We start from the raw sequence: 21723 nt of genomic DNA, 5'->3' as shown, positions 1-21723 counted from the left end.
CCCAGTTGGAGGAGGGGGAGGAAAAGCAGAGGCATGAAATTGAAATGTCTTCTCTGCCATCTGCTGGGGATTTGCTTGAATAACAGGAAAGGGCTACATAAAAGATACGCAGCCAGGAATGGAGGTTCCTTTTCCTGTTTCCTTCAGGAAATTTCCCCTGGGGCAGACAGAGCAAGAGCGATGGACAGAGGAATGGGAACAGGACCCAGGGAGAGGTCTGGTTGTATGTGAGCATTTCTGCCTCCCCATCTGTCATTGTCCTTCCTCACCAAGCCTTCAGACCACCTGCGATGGCCTGGCCGCTTGCCATCCCTAGCTGGGCCAAAATTCCATCACGGGGACACACAGCGTGGCAGAAGTGCAAGGCCTCATTCCCGCTGGGGCAGCCTCCCGGAGATGGCCTCAGAAGAGCTTCTGGGAATTTCTTTAAAACCTCCACTACAGGCACCAGTTACCCCAGTTATCCCATCCTTAAGTGAAAAATCAACCACAGAGATGACTGATTGTAACAGCCTTATTTCAGTAGAGGCAGGTGAAAAGGGTTTCTCTTCATTGGCCTATTAGTTACAATGGGGAGGGGTCACTGAGTGAGCAGCGGGTGGTGGCAGTGACGACCCCATTCTCTCACTGCGGCCCGACACTTTTGAGACAAGTTCCCACTTCTCCATTAGATATGTCTCCTCCACATGCAGAAAATGTGGTCGCATAGCTTCCCTTCTCAGTGCTGGATTGCTGGCGCTTCTTTTCTTTATCAGAGACATGAATATCATTTTTCTTTATGAATTTCTAAGACTTCAGGGTTTCTTCAGGGAGAATTTGCTTAAGGAGGCTCCTGCGTAGACTGAGTCCTTCTTGAGGGTTTGCTGGATGTCCCCAGATACAGTGTGGCTGTGTCCCCCAGGATCCCCAAAGCCGGCACGTTCTGCTGTGTACCCAGGGGTGGGGACAGATGCTGCCAACTCCACCTTACAGCTGCCACATGAAATTTGAGGTCAGAGAATTCTCTTGTCTTTAAGGTCCCACATTTGCCCTCTTCGATGTTTCAGGAAATCATAACTCTGAATTTAGAAAGGTTCCCTTTTCAGTTTACTCTCCAGAAGGAAATATACTGAAAATTCTGTTTATTTTCAGATATCGAATAGAATTGAAAAGTCAAACTGTCAGTTTACTTGCAGTGCATACAGAGAAATTGAATGTTTCAAGCCACTGGGACATTTCTAGAAGCTCCATCCTTTTCCAGTAGGACATGAGTAAAGTCAGTGAGGAGCGAACCTGCAGTCCACGGGCACCTCCAGGATTGCGGGAGGAGATGCACACGTCTTTCTGATGTGTGGAGTCCTGAGGACAGAGCCTGAGACCCTGCATTTCCCAAAGTACTTGTTTGCTAAGCAAATGTTTCTGTGACTTGAAATAAACTTGGGGATGTGGAAGCCACCTTGCAACCAAGCAAACCCAGATGAGAAAATGAATATGAAGTGTTCTGGGAGAGAGCAGAAAAGTCCATTGCCATCATGTTTCCTAATTTTTACAATTCTCTTAAACAACGTGCCTAAGGTTATAGCCCCTCCAGTTTGTAACAACCTCTAAACGAGAAAATCATTGACAGGGCATTAGTAAGTGGTGGATACAGAATAAATGCTGAAAATCAGTGCTTGATTCAAAGTAGTGATAGTCAGAGTCTCCCAGGTGTCTATAGAGAGGTGGGCTGGGGACTTTGCCCAGCGACCAGAAAGAAGAGCCTCAGGGAGATGAGGATGTCTCACAGCCAGGGAAGGGACAGTGAAGGGCCCCATGGGAGTGCATCCCAGGGGTCTGTTCCTGTTCAGACTCCAATGCTCAGCACCCAGTGTGGCACATGGCAAGACCTCAGCAAATACGTCAGTTGGCTGGATGAAAGAGGGCAGATGTGAGCCAAAAAGTATTTTGTTGGGGCATTAGTGTAAAAGTGTTGGTGAACTTACCTTGCAAGGAGATAGAAAGGGGGATGGGTGGATGGATGGATGGATGGATGGATGGATTGATGGATGGATATTCATTTTCTCTATGTGTGTGTGTACGGGGGTATCTATCTCTATGTCTGTCTCTCTGCTCTTTCTCTCCATTTTCCATTGTTCCTTCACAATCATGGTTTCACTATCATCAGTAACATCTTTTTTTTTTTTGGAAACGGAGTCTCACTCTGTCACCCAGGCCGGAGTGCAATAATGGCATGATCTCTGCTCACTGCAGCCTTCATCTCCCGGGTTCAAGCGATTCTCCTGCCTCAGCCTTCTGAGTAGCTGGGATTATAGGTGCATGCCACCACACCTGGCTAATTTCTGGAATTTTTTTTTTTTTTGGTAGAGACGAAGTTTCACCATATTGGCCAGGCTGGTCTCGAACTCCTGACCTCGTGATTTGCCTGCCTCAGCCTTCCAAAGTGCATCAGTAACATCTCTTACCTGGTCTTATAGGACCTTGCCTGTCTATTCTATTCGTGGTCACAAGATAGAAAAAGGAAAGGAGTGTGTGGAAAACAAGATAAGGAAATAGATGCTTCTGACGTGGGGCAGTGGGGAGGCAGGGGCTGCACCTCACTGCAGAGTCCATCCTGCTGAACACAGAAGGGCAAAAACAGCCATGCCCAGACAGCCATGCCCGTGCTGATCAGAGGGGAGGACTGCGCCTCCCGATCCTTCTACCTGTGTCTTTCAGGCATTTGCTGTCTAGGTCCAAGTTACCGCTATGAAAAGGGATTTGAGAATTCCCACAGGGGCCTTTCAGCCTCTTTCTATGGCTCTTCCTGCCCTTTTGAAAGCATAGCCAGAGACATCAGAAATGAAATTGTACGTACTTCCTTTTGGACTTTGATGCAATCTTTGGAAATAACTTTTGTAAATGCCAAGCTACATTTTGGCAGCCCCATCAGAGTCAGGTGTGCCCAGGACGGTCAACACAGGCCCTCGACTCTCATTCTGGTTGGATTCTATGACAGCTATTTTGCCATAAGAATTCTAGACCTAGATCTTGCTACACTACAATTGCCTCACGTTGCAAGACAAACAAATCTAACCTGAGTCCTGTGGATTCCAGGGCTGCTCAGGGGGAACCTCCATCCCAGCGTGGATGAACCTCAGGTTCAGCCCCGTCTGCCCACTCAGCCCGCAGCCCCGTCCCAGAGAGCGCTCAGTCGGGATCCGAGAGCAGCGCAGCGGCGCCCCCGTGTGGCCACAGGGCCGAAGAGCGAGGACCCCGCTCCCCTTTCTCCCTAGCCAGGACCTCCCAGGCTCTCTTTCTGCTCCCAGCACCTTGACAGGGCTTTGCACACAAGGGGGTTCCCGGTCTCAAGTCAGGCTCTGAGTCCATCCAGCTTCCCAAAATCCATGTTGACACTGACATTTCCTCCCACCACTGAGTGATTCTGGATTTTGGCTTCAGGAAAGAGATACCTCCAGGACAAAACAGCGGGATCATATCTGGGGCTGACCCACCCCCAAACCATTGCTACCACGTGACCCAGTCCCTCATTCTCCAAAATGAGGCCTTGCCCTCCTGTCCTCTCCCTTGTTCCTACTGCTGCTCCTGCAGGTGGAGGCTGCTCATCCCAGGAATCAGCCTGTGAGCTCCAACCCCAGAGTCTGGCCCTGGGCCCTTGGTCCAGAGAGCAGAAGGGAGAAGAAATGGATCATAAGAGAAGGGGGAGAGTGGAAGGAACCAGGGGGGAGAGAAAAATGGGAAGGGTCCTGTTAGAAGTTGTGTGTGTGTGCATGTGTGTATGTATGTGTGCAGATCAGGAGGGTGTTTCTAGGGACCTGGGGAAAGGAAAGCTAAGGGCAGGTGTTAAGGGGCCCAGCCCTGTTAATTTCAGGGTCTCACTTCCTGTAGTATCACTTCATGGCCATATTCAAGTCCAGCCCTGAGCAGCCTGTGGTCACAGAAAATCGTGAGAATAACCAGAGAAAAATGACACTTTACATACCTGGGAACATTTATGAGAATGACCCCTCAATGTGTTTAAAATTTGTCATCAGAAACAATGGTGGTCAGAAGACAATGAAATGGCATTTTTTTGAGTGCTGTAAGAAAACAACCTAACTCAGAATTATACATCCAGTAAAAATATTTTCAGGGAAGAAAAATGAAAAAGTGTCTCCAGATAAAATAAAACTAAGATAATTTGTTGTAAACATAACTCTACTACAAGAAAAATACTGAAGGAGGTTCCCAGGTTGAAAGAAATCATACCAGATGGTAACTTGAGTCTTCAGATAGGAGTGACCAACACTGGAAAAGGCAAATATATGGTGGGAAGTTAAAGATGCTCTATTTTTTTCTTAGTTTTTTTTAATTAATTTTTTTTTGAGATGGAGTTTTGCTCTTGTTGCCCAGGCTGGAGTGCAATGGCGCAATCTCGGCTCACTGCAACCTCTGCCTCCCGAGTTCAAGCGATTCTCCTGCCTCAGCCTCCCGAGTAGCTGGGATTACAGGCATGTGCCACCATGCCCGGTTAATTTTGTATTTTTAGTAGAGACGTGGTTTCTCCATGTTGGTCAGTCTGGTCTCGAACTCCCAACCTCAGGTGATCCGCACATCTTGGCCTCCCAAAGTGCTGGGATTACAGGTGTGAGCCACCACACCCGACTTTTTCTTACTTTTTTAAAAATACAAATGAACAACACTATCAACCATCTTGATCTGACATGTACAGTCACTGTATTCAACAACTCCAGAATATATATTTTGTAAAGTGAATATGGTACATTCACTAACACAGGTCATATGTTGAGACATAAAACAAATAACAATATATTTCAAAGGACTGAAATTATACAGGATATGTTCTCCGACCAAAATAGATTTTATTAGAAATCAATAATAAGTTGTCTAGGGGCCAAAAAAAAAGTATTGAAAATTCTAAATCGTCCTTCTAAATAACCTATGGATCAAAGAAGAAAACATAAGGGAAGTTAGACAATATTTTCAACTGTATGATGATGAAAATATACCTTTCAAAATTATGAGATACTATTTCCAAATTATGAGATACTATTTCCAGTCTTTCTGCAAAGGACGGTGATCCAGAGAGTGTAGTATTGGCAAAAGGACAGACACATAGATCAACAGAATAGAATGGAGAGGCCAGAAATGGAAGGAGAAAAATACAGTCACCGGATTTTGAAATACAAGTACAAAGGTCATCCAATGAAGAAGGGAATTCCTTTCAACAATGATGCTGAAACAATTGGCATCCATCTACTTTGGGAGGCTGAGGCAGGTGGATCACTTGAGGTCAAGAGTTTGAGACCAGCTTGGCCAACATGGTGAAACCCTTCCTCTACTAAAGGCACAAAAACTAGCTGGTGTGGTGGCTCATGCCTGTAATCCCAACTACTTGGGAGGCTGAGGTAGAAGAATCACTTGAACCTGGGAGGCAGAGGTTGCAGCGAGCCAAGATCATGCCATTGCACTCCAAACTGGGCAACACAGCAAGACTCCATCTCAAAAAAAAAAAAAAAAATCTTGACAATACTTCACACCTATAAAAAAGTGACTCAAAATGTATCACAGATCTAAAAATAATATGTACAGCCATAAAACTTCTAGAAGAATATAAAGGAGAAAGTCTTAACCTTGAGTCTGAAGATAAAACACCAAAAGTACAATCCATGAAAGAGAAAACAAATCAATTAGACTTTATCATAATTAATAGCTCTTGCTTTACAAAAACGCTGGTAAGTGAATGAAAAGACAAGGCACAGACTGGAAGAAACTACTTGTCAAAAAAACTGGAAGTTACAGATGTGACAAAGAACTTGTAAAGATAATATGTAAATAAAATTAAAACACAATAATTGAGGAAAAAATCTTGATTTTAGAAGTAGGTGGGGCCGGGCGCGGTGGCTCAAGCCTGTAATCCCAGCACTTTGGGAGGCCGAGACAGGCGGATCACGAGGTCAGGAGATCGAGACCATCCTGGTTAACATGGTGAAGCCCCGTCTCTACTAAAAAAAATACAAAAAACTAGCCGGACGAGGTAGCGGGCGCCTGTAGTCCCAGCTACTTGGGAGGCTGAGGCAGGAGAATGGCGTGAACCCGGGAGGCGGAGCTTGCAGTGAGCTGAGATCCGGCCACTGCACTCCAGCCTGGGCAACAGAGCGAGACTCCGTCTCAAAAAAAAAAAAAAAAAAGAAGTAGGTGAAAGATCTCAACAGATACCACCAAAGAAGATATACGGGTGGTAAACAATACATGAAAATATGCTTAAGATCGTCTGTCATTAGGGAAATGCCAATAGGCTGCAGTGGCTCATGCCTGCAATGCCAACACTTTGGTAGGCTGAGGCGGAAGGATCACTTGAGCCCAGGAGCTGAGACCAGCATGGGTAACATGGCGAGACAATGTATCTACAAACAAACAAACAAACATTAACCAGGTGTGGTGGCATGCGTCTGTGATTCCAGCTACTTGGGAGGGTGAGACGGGAGAACTGCTTGAAACTGGGAGATGGAGGCTGAAGTGAGCTGTGATCGCATCACTTTAAATCAGCCTGGGCAACAGAGCGAGACTCTGTTTCAAAAAACAAAACAAAACACCACAACAAAGTACCACTACACTATTAGAATAGCTAAAAAATTTTAAACTTACAATAAAAAATGCTGAAAATATACAGAGCAACAAAAATTCCCACTCACTGCTAATGGGAATGGAAAATGGTAAAGCCACTTTGAAAGACAGTTTAGAAGTTTCTTATAAAATTAAGGAGAGACTTACCATCAATCGTGCTCTTAGATATTACCCAAGTTAATTCAAGGCTGATATCCACACAAAAACCTGCTCATGAATATTTATAGCAGCTTTACATATGTTCATTAAAAACTGTAAACAACCAAGATATCTTTCAGCCATGCAAGACTAAGCAAACTGTGGCATAACCATATGGATCATAAGAAATGAACTATTGTCAGACCGGACGTGGTGTGAACCTGTAATCCTAGCACTTTGGGAGGGTGAGGCAGATGGATCATCTGAGGTCAGGAGTTTGAGACCAGCCTGGGCAACATGGCAAAACTCCATCTCTAGTAAAAATACAAAAAGAAAAAATTAGCCAGGCGTGGTGGCGAGCAACTGTAATCCCAGTTCCTCGGGAGGCTGAGGCAGGAGAATCACTTGAACCTGGGAGGCAGACGTCGCAGTGAGCTGAGACTGCATCATTGCACTCCAGCCTGGGCAACAGAGTGAGACTTTGTCTCAAAAAAAAAAAAAAAAAGCTATTGCCCTGGTGCAGGGACTCAATTTGGGAGGCCAAGGTGGAAGGATCACTTGTGGCCAGGGTTCAAGACCAGTCTGGGCAACATACTAAGATGCTATGTTTATTTTAAAGAGAAAGAAAGAAAGAAAGAAAGAAAAAAAAAATAGGTTGGGCGCAGTGGCTCATGCCTGTAATCCCAGCACTCTGGAAGGCTGAGGCATGTGGATCATCTGAGGTCAGGAGTTCGAGACCAGCCTGACCAACATGAAGAAACCCCGTCTCTACTAAAAATACAAAATTAGCCGGGAGTGGTGGCACATGCCTGTCATTCCAGCTATTCAGGGAGCTGAGGCAGGAGAATCACTTGAATCTGGGAGGCGGAGATTGCAGTGAGCCAACATCATGCCATTGCACTCCAGCCTGGGCAACAAGAGCAAAACTCTGTCTCAAAATATTTATATAGGTAAATAAGCTATTAATCCATACATCAATTAATCTTAAATGCATTTTACTAGGTGAAAAAAATGTCAGACACAAAAGGCTTCATTTTATCTGACTCAATTCATATACTATTATGGAAAAAGCAGATCTATGGGCACAGAAAACAGGTTAATGGTTACTAAAGGTTGGAGGGAGAAGGGATAAAGAACATTCAAAGGGAAATTTCTAGGATGAAGGAACTGTTGTATACGGTACTAGGGTCGTGGATATGCGATTCTATACATTTGTCAAAATCCAGGCTGGGTGTGGTGGCTCATGCCTGTAATCCCAGCACTTTGGGAGGCCAAGACAGGTGGATCTCCTGAGGTCAGGAGTTCAAGACCAGCCTGGCCAGCATGGTGAAACACTGCCTTTACTGAAAATACGAAACTTAACCAGGCGTGTTGGTGGGCGACTATAATCCCAGCTACTTGGGAGGTTGAGGCAGGAGAATCGCTTGAACCTGGAGGCAGAAGTTGCAGTGAGCCCAGATGGCGCCCGCCATTGCACTCCAGCCTGGGTGACAAGAGCGAGACTTCTTCTCAAAAAAAAAAAAAAAAAAGAAAGTCACTGTTGTAAAAAGGGTAAAGGCTTTTCTACAGATTTTTCTACCAATGAAAAGATGTATACACTTGCCTGGCCTCATCACTCAGACCAATTCATAAAATAACAAATGCATGGAAAAAAGCTTTAAAACACAATCATCATGTGACTGACTTCCAAATCAGATTCTCCTTAAAATCAGAGAGTATTGTTGTCAATAGTGTTTATAAATTTTAATTCCTGATTACTGAGACAATATGTACATAAAATATTTAACCAAAGAGTTCAAAATGAAATTACCTAAATTACCTATTTATTATTTTATACATAGTAATTATTTTTTAAAAATCTTTTGGGCTGAGCGCTGTGGCTCACGCCTATAATCCCAGTACTTTGGGAGGCTGAGGCGGGCAGATCACGAGGTCAGGAGATTGAGACCACGGTGAAAACATGTCTCCACTAAAAATACAAAAAGTTAGATTCTTACAGATTGAGTAAGTTTTATTAGCTGAGATCTAATTCCTGGCTCCTCTCAGAATCCACCGATTCTCTGGTCTGTTCCCCAGTGGATGTTCTTGAGGAAGTGCTCCTCTGGCAGTATGGCAATGGGATTAATGCAGAGCAGAGGTGTCTACAGCAGTGAATACAGGGTAAAGGCCATGGCCGTCTGGAGCTGCCCCGAGGCCCAGCTGACTCCCCTCCTGCAGCTGTAGGCACATCTCCTTTCGTACTGGATTCAGTGTATGGGTTGATTTATGCAGGTTTCCTCCACTCCTCTCAGATGTTGGTCCAGGCAGCTAGAATGTGAAGATTCAGAAACTCTAACTCTGTCTTCAAATAAACCAGACAGGGCTCCACTTCTAATGATGGCATACCAGCATATTTCAGACTAATTCCCTCCAAGAACAATTACCAGCGCTCTTCAGCAGGTGAGAACATCCACAGAAAATCTGGAGAGCTGCCCAGGCAGTGAGGATTTAATGGAGCCAGAGTTGAGAAGGAGGAAATCCCCAGATATGCGAGCCCTATATTTGGTACACTCTGGTTCAAAGTATTTGTCAAGTTCAGAGTGGAGGCTCAGAACCCCAGAAGCTGGTAGGACTTTCAGCAGCCTCTACTGGTAGAGAGACTTGAAAATAGAGAATAGAATATTCTACAGAAATGAAAATGAGTGAACTATTGCTATCCACAAAACATGGATGATCTCACAATAGATAGATAGATAGATAGATAGATAGATAGATAGATAGATAGATAAAGTTGAGCAACATAAGCCAGGCACAGAAAAAGTAGATGCTCTATGATTCCAGATATATAAATTCAAAATCAGAACAAACTTCTTCATGGCATTACCAGCGGGGAGAGCGGTTACTTCAGAGGGCAGCAGTCCGTGTCTGGAGGAAGCAGGGGAGAGATGCTGGCAACCTTCTCTGTCCTGGCCTGTGAAGTGGTTATCACTGTGGAGAACTTTGAGTAGACTCTGGGCTGTACAGTTATGAGCTGAGAAATTTTGTTTGCATGTGTTACTCTCATTTTCAGTGTTTTTATTTTTTTTTTTTTTTTTTTTTTTTTTTTTTTTTTTTTTTGAGACGGAGTCTTGCTCTGTCGCCCGGTCTGGAGTGCAGTGGCGGGATCTCAGCTCACTGCAAGCTCCGCCTCCCGGGTTCACGCCATTCTCCTGCCTCAGCCTCCCGAGTAGCTGGGACCACAGGCGCCTGCCACCTCGCCCGGCTAGTTTTTTGTATTTTTAGTAGAGACGGGGTTTCACCGTGTTAGCCAGGATGGTCTCGATCTCCTGACCTCGTGATCCGCCCGTCTCGGCCTCCCAAAGTGCTGGGATTACAGGCTTGAGCCACCGCGCCCGGCCCAGTGTTTTTATATATATATTTATATATGCATGTATACACACACACACACATATATGTATATGCATATTTTTATTTTTTGTAGAGACAGGGTTTTGCCATTGTTGCCCATGGCTAGCCTAGAACTCCTGGACTCAGGTGATCCGCTTGCCTCGGCCTCCCAAAGTGCTGGGATTACAGGTGTGAGCCACCAAGACTGGCCAAAGTTTATTTTTAAAACTTTTAGGATGTTAAGCCCTTGAAGCTCCAACTACAAAGCAGGATAAAAGGCTGCCTAAAGCAGCAAAGATCAAGGCGTGACCCTGGAGGCAGCAGAGGGAGACTGCATTAGTCCATTTGTGTTGTTATAAAGGAATACCTGGGGTTAGGTAATTTATAAAGAAAGGAGATTTATTTGGCTCACAGTTCTGCAGGCTGTACAATCATGGTGCCAGCTCCACTAGGCTTCTAGTGAAGTCTCAGGAAGCTTTTACTTGTGGCAAAAGTCAAAGGAGGAGCAGTTGTGTCACATGGAGAGAGAAGGAAAAAGAGAGCTGCGAGGCTTTTTAAAATAATCAGCTATTGTGTGAACGAAGAGTGAAAACTCACTCATTACCACGGGCAGGGTACTAAGCCATTATTGAGCGAACCGCTCCCATGACCCAAATGCCTCCCACTAGGCCCCAGCTCCAACACCGGGGATCACATTTCAACATGAAATTTGGAGGGGACAAACCTCCAAACCTTATCAGAGATGATCCCAGCCACAGGTCTCAGAGAACCAGCAGAGGGCACTCCTCCAGGGCCCAGCCTGAGTGTGGAAATAGCTGTCAGAATCACGTCAGAATGTTTCAGAACTCATGGGTAAAAGCTGAGACAGAAAAAAAGAAGAAAGTAAGGGGCTGGCAGAAATCAGCTAGGAAGGCCGGGCGCGGTGGCTCACGCCTGTAATCCCAGCACTTTGGGAGGCCGAGGCGGGCGGATCACAAGGTCAGGAGATCGAGACTATCCTGGTGAACATGGTGAAACCCCGTTTCTACTAAAAATACAAAAAATTAGCCGGGCGTGGTGGCGGGTGCCTGTAGTCCCAGCTACTCGAGAGGCTGAGGCAGGAGAATGGTGTGAACCCAGGAGATGGAGCTTGCAGTGAGCCGAGATCGCGCCACTGCACTCCAGCCTGGGCGGCGGAGCCAGACTTTGTCTCAAAAAGAAAGAAAGGAAGGAAGGAAGGAAGGAAGGAAGGAAGGAAGGAAGGAAGGAAGGAGCTAGGAACCTTGAAAGACTTGACAGACTTTCATTGAAAGGTAAGATAGGAGTATTTTGACTCCCCTCATCCCCAAGGAAGGCCACCAGTATCTGAACTGTCGGAGAGCTGATCAGGCACGGAAAGGGGAACTTCTTCTGCCCTTCCCCCATTCACCACTGCTTCAGACACAGCATGGCCACTCCCATGGGAAATTGGCACACGTGTGCCAGAGAAGAGCCTTTCTAGGGCTATCAGGGGTGACTGTGTTTCCATTGACAGTGTGGCCATTTGGGTCAGTCTTGTGTGAAAGACAGGGCCCTTTCCCCCCTCTACAGGGAGTGCCAGCATTCCTGCAGTGGAGAGGGAGAGCTGAAAAGCTATGTGTTTGGAGCTGAGGGAGGATGCTCAGCACCAAAGACATTTAAATGGTGAGCTGAGGAGAAGACATCTTTAATGAGTCTCAACTACATTGCAGCTTGGAGATAGAGAGTAGTGTCTGGTCAATCTGAGTGTCCCGATGCCAGGACTGGGGAATGACAGGAAAACGGATGGCATTCCTGCCTGGCCAGGTCATGAAGCTGGGGCAGCCCTCTCCTCATCTGTGGAGACCTAGGCATGCTTCACCAGAAACTTCCCATGCCACCTCTCCTGCCTGAAAGCTGCTGCCTGTACTCACCATCGTGGGGCAGCCTTGGGGATCCAACTCTACTCAGTTATGGACCCCTCTCTGGTGTTGAACATGAGCAGGGAGCCCAGGCTGCTGTACATTCCATTTACCAGCACATTTTCTGAGGCAACAGAGAATTTTTCCAGGTATACAATGATAAAGCATATACTCACTTGCTTCTGCCACATAGGCCTTTAGGCATAAGCCCACCTACTGTTCTGGAGGCTGAACCACGAAACTCAATGCAAATCAGTTGACAAAAGGGCACATGAGTGGAAATAAACTTCTCATCTCTTCCAAAAGTGGAAATGAGATAGACTTCTTAAACCTCTGCCATCCTGGCCCTGCAGGAGGCTGTGAGCCTGTTCATACTCTCAGTACATACTACCACAGCTGGCATTTGAGAAAGCCACCACACAAAGTCCATCTATAACCAAGGAACAACTACAGAGTCTTTGCCACTGAAAGCATCCACAACAAAATGCAAAGGACCTTATGCAACATTATAGTCACATCATAAACGGAAAAAAAAAAATCCTGCCCAAATGAAATAAATTCAAAAATAAGAAGAGATAGTTTCTACAGATGAGAAGGAACCAAAGAAATGATTCTGGAAGTCTCTATTTTTTCTATTTTTAAAGTCCTTTCTCTGTTGAAAACAATAAAATGTTTTGAAAAAATACTCTGAAAAAATAGAATGTTATGACACCCCCCAAAAATTACACTAACTTTCTGGCAATAGATCCTAATGAAAATAAAATCTTTGAAATACAAAATAAATAATTCAAAATAATGATTATAAAGAAACTCAATGAAATCCAAGAGAAAGTTGAAGACATCGCAAAGAAATTTAAAAAATCAATTCAGCATATGAATAAAAAATGTACCAAGAGATAAATATTCAAAAAAAAAAAATCAAACCACCTGGAAATAAAAAATTCATCAAAGTAGTTGCAAATGCAGCTGAAAGCTTTAACAATAGACTACACCAAGAAGAAGAAAGAATTTCAGAGACTGAAGACAAGTCTTTCAAATTAACCCAGACAGACAAAAAAGAAAGAAAAGAGAATTAAAATATGAACAAAGCCTTCAGGAAGTATGTGGTTATGTAAAACATTTGAACCCATGAATCATAGGTATTCCTGAGGGAGAAAAAAGGGTAAAAAGTGTGGAAAATCTACTTGAGGAAATAATTGGGGAAAACTTCCCTAACCTTGGTTAGAGATTTAAAATCCAGGATAGAAGATACTCAGAGAACTCCTGGAAAATACATTGCAAGATAGACTTCAAGACAAATAGTCACTAGACAATCTTAAGTCAATGTAAAGGGAAAAAAATCCTAAAATCAACAAGAGAAGAGAAAAGTGTTCTAAAAACCTATACAGGAAATTCCATCAGACTAACAGTGGACTTTTCAGCAGACACCTTACAAGTAAGGAGATTGGAATCATATTTTCAGACTTCCTAGAGAAAAAAACTGTCAACCACAAATTTTGTATTCTGCTAGAATAAGCTTCATAAATGAATGAGAAATAGTATTTCTCAGACCAGCAGATGCTTAGGGAATTCATCAGCACTATACTGCATCTACAAGAAATGCTCAAGGGAGTTTTAAACATTGATACTTATCATCATAAAAAACACACAAAAGTGTAAACTCATAGGCCTTAGAAAACAATTATGCAAATGAGACTGCAAAGGAACTAAATAACAATCAACATTATAAGGAATACAGGCCGGGCACGGTGGCTCACACCTGTAATCCTAGCACTTTGGGATGCCAAGGTGGCCGGATCACGAGGTCAGGAGTTTGAGACCAGCCTGACCAACATGGTGAAACCCCGTCTCTACTAAAAATACAAAAATTAGCCAGGTGTGGTGGTGCACACCTGCAATCCCAGCTACTCAGGAGGCTGAGGCAGGAGAATCACTTGAACTCAGGAGGTGGAGATTGCAGTGAGCCTAGATCACACCACTGCACTCCAGCCTAGGCAACAGAGCAAGACTCCGTCTCAAAAAAAAAAAAAATTATGAGGAATATAACATCACATACCAATATTAACCTTAAACATAAATGAATTAAATACTCCATTTAAAAGATGTAGATTGGTGGAACGGCTTAAAAAGACATGATCCAACCATATGCTGCTTAAAGAAAACCCACCTTGCCGGGCACGGTGGCTCATATCTGTAATGCCAGCACTTTGGGAGGCTGAGGTGGGTGGATAATGAGGTCAGGAGTTCGAGACCAGCCTGGCCAACATAGTGAAATCCTGTCTCTACCAAAAATACAAAAATTAACTGGACATGGTGGCATGCGCCTGTAGTCCCCGCTACTCCGGGGGCTGAGGTGGGAAAATTGCTTGAACCTGGGAGGCGGAGGTTGCAGTGAGTTGAGACCATGCCATTGCACTCTAGCCTGGGTGACAGAGCGAGACTCTGTCTCAGAAAAAAAAAAAAAAAGTAAAAGAAAACTCACCTAACTTACAAAGACACTTATAGACTGAAAGCAAAGGGATGTAAAAAGATATTCAACATAAATGAAAATCAAAAGTGAGCAGGAATAGCTATACTTATATCAGATAAAACAACCTTTAAATAAAAAACAATAAAAAATGCCAAAGGGGGTTATTATATAATACTAAATGGAGTAGTTCAACAAGAAGATATAGCAATGCTAAATATAAATATGCACCCAACACAGATGCATGCTAATTAATAAAACAAATACTACTACACCAAAGAAAAGAGATAGACAACAATACAATAATAGTGTGGAAGTTTAACACACTACTGACACTAGGAGACAAATCATCAAGACAGAAAATCAACGGAGAAATAATGGACTTAAATTCGATCAAATGGACTTAATAGACATATACAGAATATTCTATCCAATAACCACAGAACATGCATTCTTCTCATCAGTGCATGGAACATTCTCCAAGATAGACCATATATTAGAGCACAAAACAAGTCTCAATAAATTTAAAAAAAATCATATCAAGTATCTTCTCAGATCAAAGTGGAATAAAATTAGAGATCAAGTCAATTTTAAGAGCATTTCTCAAAACTATACAAATACATGAAAGTTAACCTACTCCTGAATGATAATCTTTGGGTCAACAATGAAATTAAGATGTAAATTTTAAAACTTTTTGCTTTATGAAATAAATAAAAATGGAGACACAACATACCAATTACCTCTGGAATACCACAAAAGTAGTAGCATGACATACCAAAACATCTGGGATATCACAAAAGCAGTGCTAAGACAGAGGTTAATGAAATGTCCACATTTAAAAAAAGGAAGAAAGATCACAAATTAACAACCTAACATTGCACACCAAGTACTTTTTTTATTATCAGTAAAGAAAAAGTAACCCAAAATTAGCAGAAGAAAAGAAATAAGAAAGAGCAGAACTAAATAAAATTGAGGCAAAAAACAAAAAAACAAAACAAAAAATACAGGCTGGGTGCAGTAGTGGCTCACGCCTGTAATCACAGGATTTTGTGAGGCTGAGGCAGGCGGACCACCTGAGGTCAGGAGTTCGAGAGCAGTCTGACCAACATGGTGAAACCCCATTTCTACTAAAAATATGAAATAAGCCGGCTACGGTGGCGCGTGCCTATAATCCCAGCTATTTGGGAGGCTGAGGCAGGAGAATCACTTCAACCCAGGAAGTGGAGGTTACAATGAGCCGAGATCATGCCATTGCACTGCAGTCTGAGCAACAAGAGCAAAATTCTGTCTCAAATATAAAAACAAAAACAATTTTTAAAAAGTACAAAAGATAAAGGAAATGAAATAAGTGGTTCTTTGAAAAGATAAACAAGGCTGGGTATGGTGGCTCATGTCTGTAATCCTAGCACTTTGGGAGGCTGAGAGCTCAGGAGTTCAAGACCAGTCTGGACAACATGGTGAAACCCCATCTCTACAAAAAATACAAAAATTAGCCAGGTGTGGTGGCATGCACCTGTAGTCTCAGGTACTTGAGAGGCTGAGGTGGGAGAGCTTCTTGAGCCCAGGAAGTCTAGGCTGCAGTGAACCAAGATTGTGCCACTGTACTTCATGCAGGGGGACAGACCCAGACCCTGTTTCAAAAAGAAAAAGTGAAAAACAAAACAAAAAAATAGATAAGATAAACAAAGTTGATAGACTGCTAGCCAGAATCATCAAGAAAAGAAGATTTAAATCAGCACAATCAGAAATGAAAAAGGAGACATTACAACTGACAATACAGAAATACAAAAGATTATTGAGACTGCTATGAAAACCTCTACACTCACAAATTAGAGGAAATGAATAAATACCTGGAAACATACAGCCTCTCAAAATTGAACCAGGAGGGAATAGAAATCTTGAACAAACTTACAATAAGGAGTAAGATCAAATCAGTAATAAAAAATCTCCCAACAGCAACAACAACAACAAGAAAAACAACGACAAGCCCAGGACCACATGGGTTCACAGGCCAAGTCTATGAGAGGCACAAAGAAGCACTGGTACCAATCTTACCAAAACTGTTTCAAAAAGTCAATGAGGCCAGCCTGGCCAACACGGTGAAAGCCTGTCTCTACTAAAAATACAAAAATCAGCCGGGCGTGGTGGTGCACGCCTGTAATCTCAGCTACTTGGGAGGCTGAGGCAGGAGAATTTCTTGAGCCTAGGAGATGGAGGGTGCAGTGAGCTGAGATCGTGCCACTGCACTCCAGCCTGGGTGACAGAGTGTGACTCTAAAAGTCAACAAGGAGGGATTCCTTTCTAGCTCATTCTACAAAGCCAGTATCACCCAGTTACCAAAGCCAGGCAAGAACACGAGAAAAACAAAAATAAAACTACAGACCAATATACCCAATGAACGTTGATGCAATGTTTAACAAAATACCAGCAAAATGAATCCAACAGCCCAGTAAAGATACACCATGAGCAAATAGGTTTTAGTCCAGGATGCAAAGATGATTCATTCAACATATACAAATCAGGGCCGGGCGCAGTGGCTCAAGCCTGTAATCCCAGCACTTTGGGAGGCCGAGACGGGCGGATCACAAGGTCAGGAGATCAAGACCATCCTGGCTAACACAGTGAAACCCCGTCTCTACTAAAAATACAAAAAACTAGCCGGGCGAGGTGGCGGGTGCCTGTAGTCCCAGCTACTCGGGAGGCTGAGGCAGGAGAATGGCGTGAACCTGGGAGGCGGAGCTTGCAGTGAGCTGAGATCCGGCCACTGCACTCCAGTCCGGGCGACAGAGCAAGACTCCGTCTCAAAAAAAAAAAAAAAAAAAAAAAAATACAAATCAATAAATGTGGTTTACCACATAAAACGACTTTAAAACAAAAACCACATGACCATTTCAATGGGGGCAGAAAAAGTATTTGCTAAATTTCAGCATCCTTTTATGATTAAAAAAAAAAACAAAAAAAAAACTTTCCACCAGTCGTGGCGGCTCACACCTGCTATCCCAGCACTTTGGGAGGCTGAGGTGGGTGGATCACCTGAGGTCAAGAGTTCAAGATCAACCTGACCAACATGGTGAAACCCTGTCTCTACTAAAAGTATAAAAATTAGCTGGGCATGGTGGCAGGCACCTGTAATCCCAGCTACTCACGAGGCTGAAGCAGGAGAATCCCTTGAACCTGGAGGTGGAGGTTGCAGTGAGGTGAGATCGTGCCACTGCACTCCGGCCTGGGTGACAAGAGTGAAAAAGAAAAAAAAAGAAAAAGAAAAAACAACTTTCAGGCCGGGTATGGTGGCTCAGGCCTGTAACCCCAGCACTTTGGGAGACCAAGGTGGGCAGATCACTTGAGGTCAGGAGTTCAAGACCAGCCTGGCCAACATAGTGAAACCCCATCTCTACTAAAAATACAAAAGTAGTCAGGCATGGGGCCACATGCCTGTAATTCCAGCTTCTCAGGAGGCTGAGGCAGGAGAATCACTTGAACCCAGGAGGTGGAGTTTGCAGTGAGCCGAGATCATGCCATTGCACTCCAGCATGGGTAAAAAAGAGCAAAACTCTGTCTAAAAATAAATAATAAATAAATAAATAAATAAATTCAAGAAAAAAGGCAAAGAAGAAATTTGCCTCAAAATAATAAAAACCATCTATGATGAACCCACAGCCAACATCATGCTAAATGGAGAAAAGTTGTAAGTATTCCTCCGCTGGAACAAGACAAGGAGTCCCACATTCATCATTCCTACTAATTGTAGTACTGGAAGTCCTAGCCAGAGCAATCAGGCAAGATAAACATATGAAAGATATCCAAATTGGAAAACAGTAAGTCAAATCATCTCTGTTTGCTGATCATATAATTTTATACCTAGAAAACCTTAAAGGCTCTTCTGAAAGACTCCTAGATTTTATCAACAAATGCAGTAAATTTCCAAGTTACAAAATCTATGTACAAAAATCAGTAGTGCCCGGGCACAGTGGCTCATGCTTGTAATCCAGCACTTCGGGAGGCAGAGGCAGCTGGATCGCTTGAGGCCAGCAGTTTGAGGCTAGCCTGGCCAACATGGCAAAACTCCGTTTCTACTAAAAATACAAAAAAATTAACCGGGCGCTGTGACTCACACCTGTAATCCTAGCTACTTGGGATGCTGAGGTGGGAGAATCGTTTGAACCTGGGAAGCAGAGGCTACAGTGAGCCGAGATCATGCCACTGCACTCCAGCCTGGGTGACAGAGCTAGACCCTGTCTCAACAACAACAACAACAACAACAACAACAAATCTGTAGCATTTCTCTCTCTCTCTCTTTTTTTTTTTTTTTTTTGAGACAGTCTTTCTCTTTTGCCCAGGCTAGAGTGCAGTGGTGTGATCTTGGCTCACTGCAACCTCAGCCTCTTGAGTTCAAATGATTCTCCTGCCTCAGCCTCCTGAGGAGCTGGGATTACAGGCATGCACCACCATGCCTGGTTAATTTTTATATTTTTAGTAGAGATGGGGTTTCACCATGTTGGTCAGGCTGATCTCGAACTCCTGATCTCAGGTGATCTTCCTGCCTCAGCCTCCCAAAGTGCTAGGATTACAGGCATGTGCCACCATGCCCAGCCTGTCAGTAGCACTTTACATCAATAATAATCAAGCTGAGAATCAAATCAACAAGTCAATTCCATTTACAATAGATACAAAAATACTTAAAATTACATTTAGTCAAGGAGATGAAAGATCTCTACAAGGAAATCTATAAAACACTAATAAAAGAAGTTGTAGATGACACAAACGGGAAAACATCCCATGCTCATGGATTGGAAGAAGCAATATCATTTAAAAGATCGCAGTGCCCAACAAATCTACAGATTTAATGCAATGCCTATCAAAGTATACAAATGTCATTTTTCAAAGAATTAGAAAAAGCAATCCTAAAATTCATGTGAAATCAAAAAAGAGCCCAAATAGTTAAAGCAGGGGCCGGACGCGGTGGCTCAAGCCTGTAATCCCAGCACTTTGGGAGGCCAAGACGGGCGGATCACGAGGTCAGGAGATCGAGACCATCCTGGCTAACACGGTGAAACCCCGTCTCTACTAAAAATACAAAAAACTAGCCGGGCGACGTGGCGGGCACCTGTAGTCCCAGCTACTCGGGAGGCTGAGGCAGGAGAATGGCGTAAACCCAGGAGGCGGAGCTTGCAGTAAGCTGAGATCCGGCCACTGCACTCCAGCCTGGGCGACAGAGCGAGACTCCGTCTCAACAACAACAACAACAACAACAAAAAATAGTTAAAGCAATCAGAAATAAAAAGAACAAAGCTTAAGGTATCACATTAACTGACTTCGAATTATACTAGATAGTGGTAGTAACCAAAAACAGCATGGTTCTGGTATAAAAATAGACAATAGATAAATGGAACAGAATGGAGAATCCAGAAATAAAGGCACATACCTACAGTCAACTGATCTTTGACAATGTTCACAAAAACATACACTGGAGAAAGGACATCCTATTCAATAAATGGTGCTGGGAAAATTGGATAGCCATATGCAGAATGAAAGCTGGACCCATACCTCACCACACACAAAAATTAACTCAAGATGGGTTAAAGACTTAAATGTAAGACCCGAAACTATAAAGATTAGAGAAGAAAACCCAGGAAAAACCTCTGTGGACATTAACCTAGGCAAATAATTCATAACAAAGACCGAAAAAGCAAACACAACAAAACAAACAATAAACAAATCGGGCTATATTAAATTTAAAATTTTCTGCACAGCAAAAGAAATAATCAACAGAGTGAACAGATAATTTGAAGAATGGGAGAAAATACTCGCAAACTGTGCACACAACAAAGGACTAATATCCAGAATCTGCAAGAAACTCAAGAAGAAACAACAACAACAACAAACCTTATTAAAAAGTAATTGAAGGACACTAACATTTTTCAAAAAGAGGCATACAAATAGCCAATAAACATATGAAAAATGCTGCCGGGCGCAGTGGCTCAAGCCTGTAATCCCAGCATTTGGGAGGCCGAGACGGGCGGATCACGAGGTCAGGAGATCGAGACCATCCTGGCTAACACGGTGAAACCCCATCTCTACTAAAAAATATAAAAAACTAGCCGGGCGAGGTGGCGGGTGCCTGTAGTCCCAGCTACTCGGGAGGCTGAGGCAGGAGAATGGCGTAAACCCGGGAGGCGGAGCTTGCAGTGAGCTGAGATCCGGCCACTGCACTCCAGCCTGGCAACAGAGCGAGACTCCATCTCAAAAAAAAAAAAAAGAAGATATCTCATTGTGGTTTTAATTTTTCATTTCCTTCATGATTAATGATGTTCAGCATTTTTCTTTTTTTTTTTTTTTTTTTTTTTTTTGAGACCGAGTCTCACTCTGTCACCCAGGCTGGAGTGCAGTGGCCAGATCTCAGCTCACTGCAAGCTCCGCCTCCCTGGTTCACGCCATTCTCCTGCCTCAGCCTCCCGAGTAGCTGGGACTACAGGCGCCGCCACCTCGCCCGGCTAGTTTTTTGTATTTTTAGTAGAGACGGGGTTTCACCGTGTTAGCCAGGGTGGTCTCGATCTCCTGACCTCGTGATCCGCCCGTCTCGGCCTCCCAAAGTGCTGGGATTACAGGCTTGAGCCACCGCGCCCGGCCGAGATATCTTCTTACACCAGTCAGAATGGCTATCATTTATTTTATTTATTTATTTTTCTGAGACAAGGTCTCACTCTGTCGTCCAAGCTGGAGTGCAGTGGCACAATCTCGGCTCACGGCAGCCTCTGCCTCCTGGGTTCAAGTGATTCTCCTGCCTCAGCCACCTGAGTAGCTGGGATTACAGGCATGAGCCACTACACCCAGCTAATCTTTGTATTTTTAGTAGAAATGGGATTTCAACATGATGGCCAGGCTGGTCTTGAACTCCTGACCTCAAGTGATCCACCCGCCTTGGCCTCCCGAAGTGCTGAGATTATAGGCATGAGCCACTGCACTGGGCCAGAACGGCTAGTACTAAAAGTAAAAAAAAAGAGAGGCCGGGCGCGGTGGCTCAAGCCTGTAATCCTGGCACTTTGGGAGGCCAAGACGGGCGGATCACGAGGTCAGGAGATCGAGACCATCCTGGCTAACACTGTGAAACCCCGTCTCTACTAAAAAAATACAAAAAACTAGCCGGGCGAGGTGGCGGGCGCCTGTAGTCCTAGCTACTCGGGAGGCTGAGGCAGGAGAATGGCATAAATCTGGGAGGCGGAGCTTGCAGTGAGCTGAGATCTGGCCACTGCA

This window comes from Trachypithecus francoisi, unplaced genomic scaffold (genome assembly GCF_009764315.1).
Source record: "Trachypithecus francoisi isolate TF-2019V2 unplaced genomic scaffold, Tfra_2.0 Lachesis_group10, whole genome shotgun sequence".
NCBI classification, from domain to species: Eukaryota; Metazoa; Chordata; class Mammalia; order Primates; family Cercopithecidae; genus Trachypithecus; species Trachypithecus francoisi.
Note: the sequence above shows the minus strand (reverse complement) of the source record.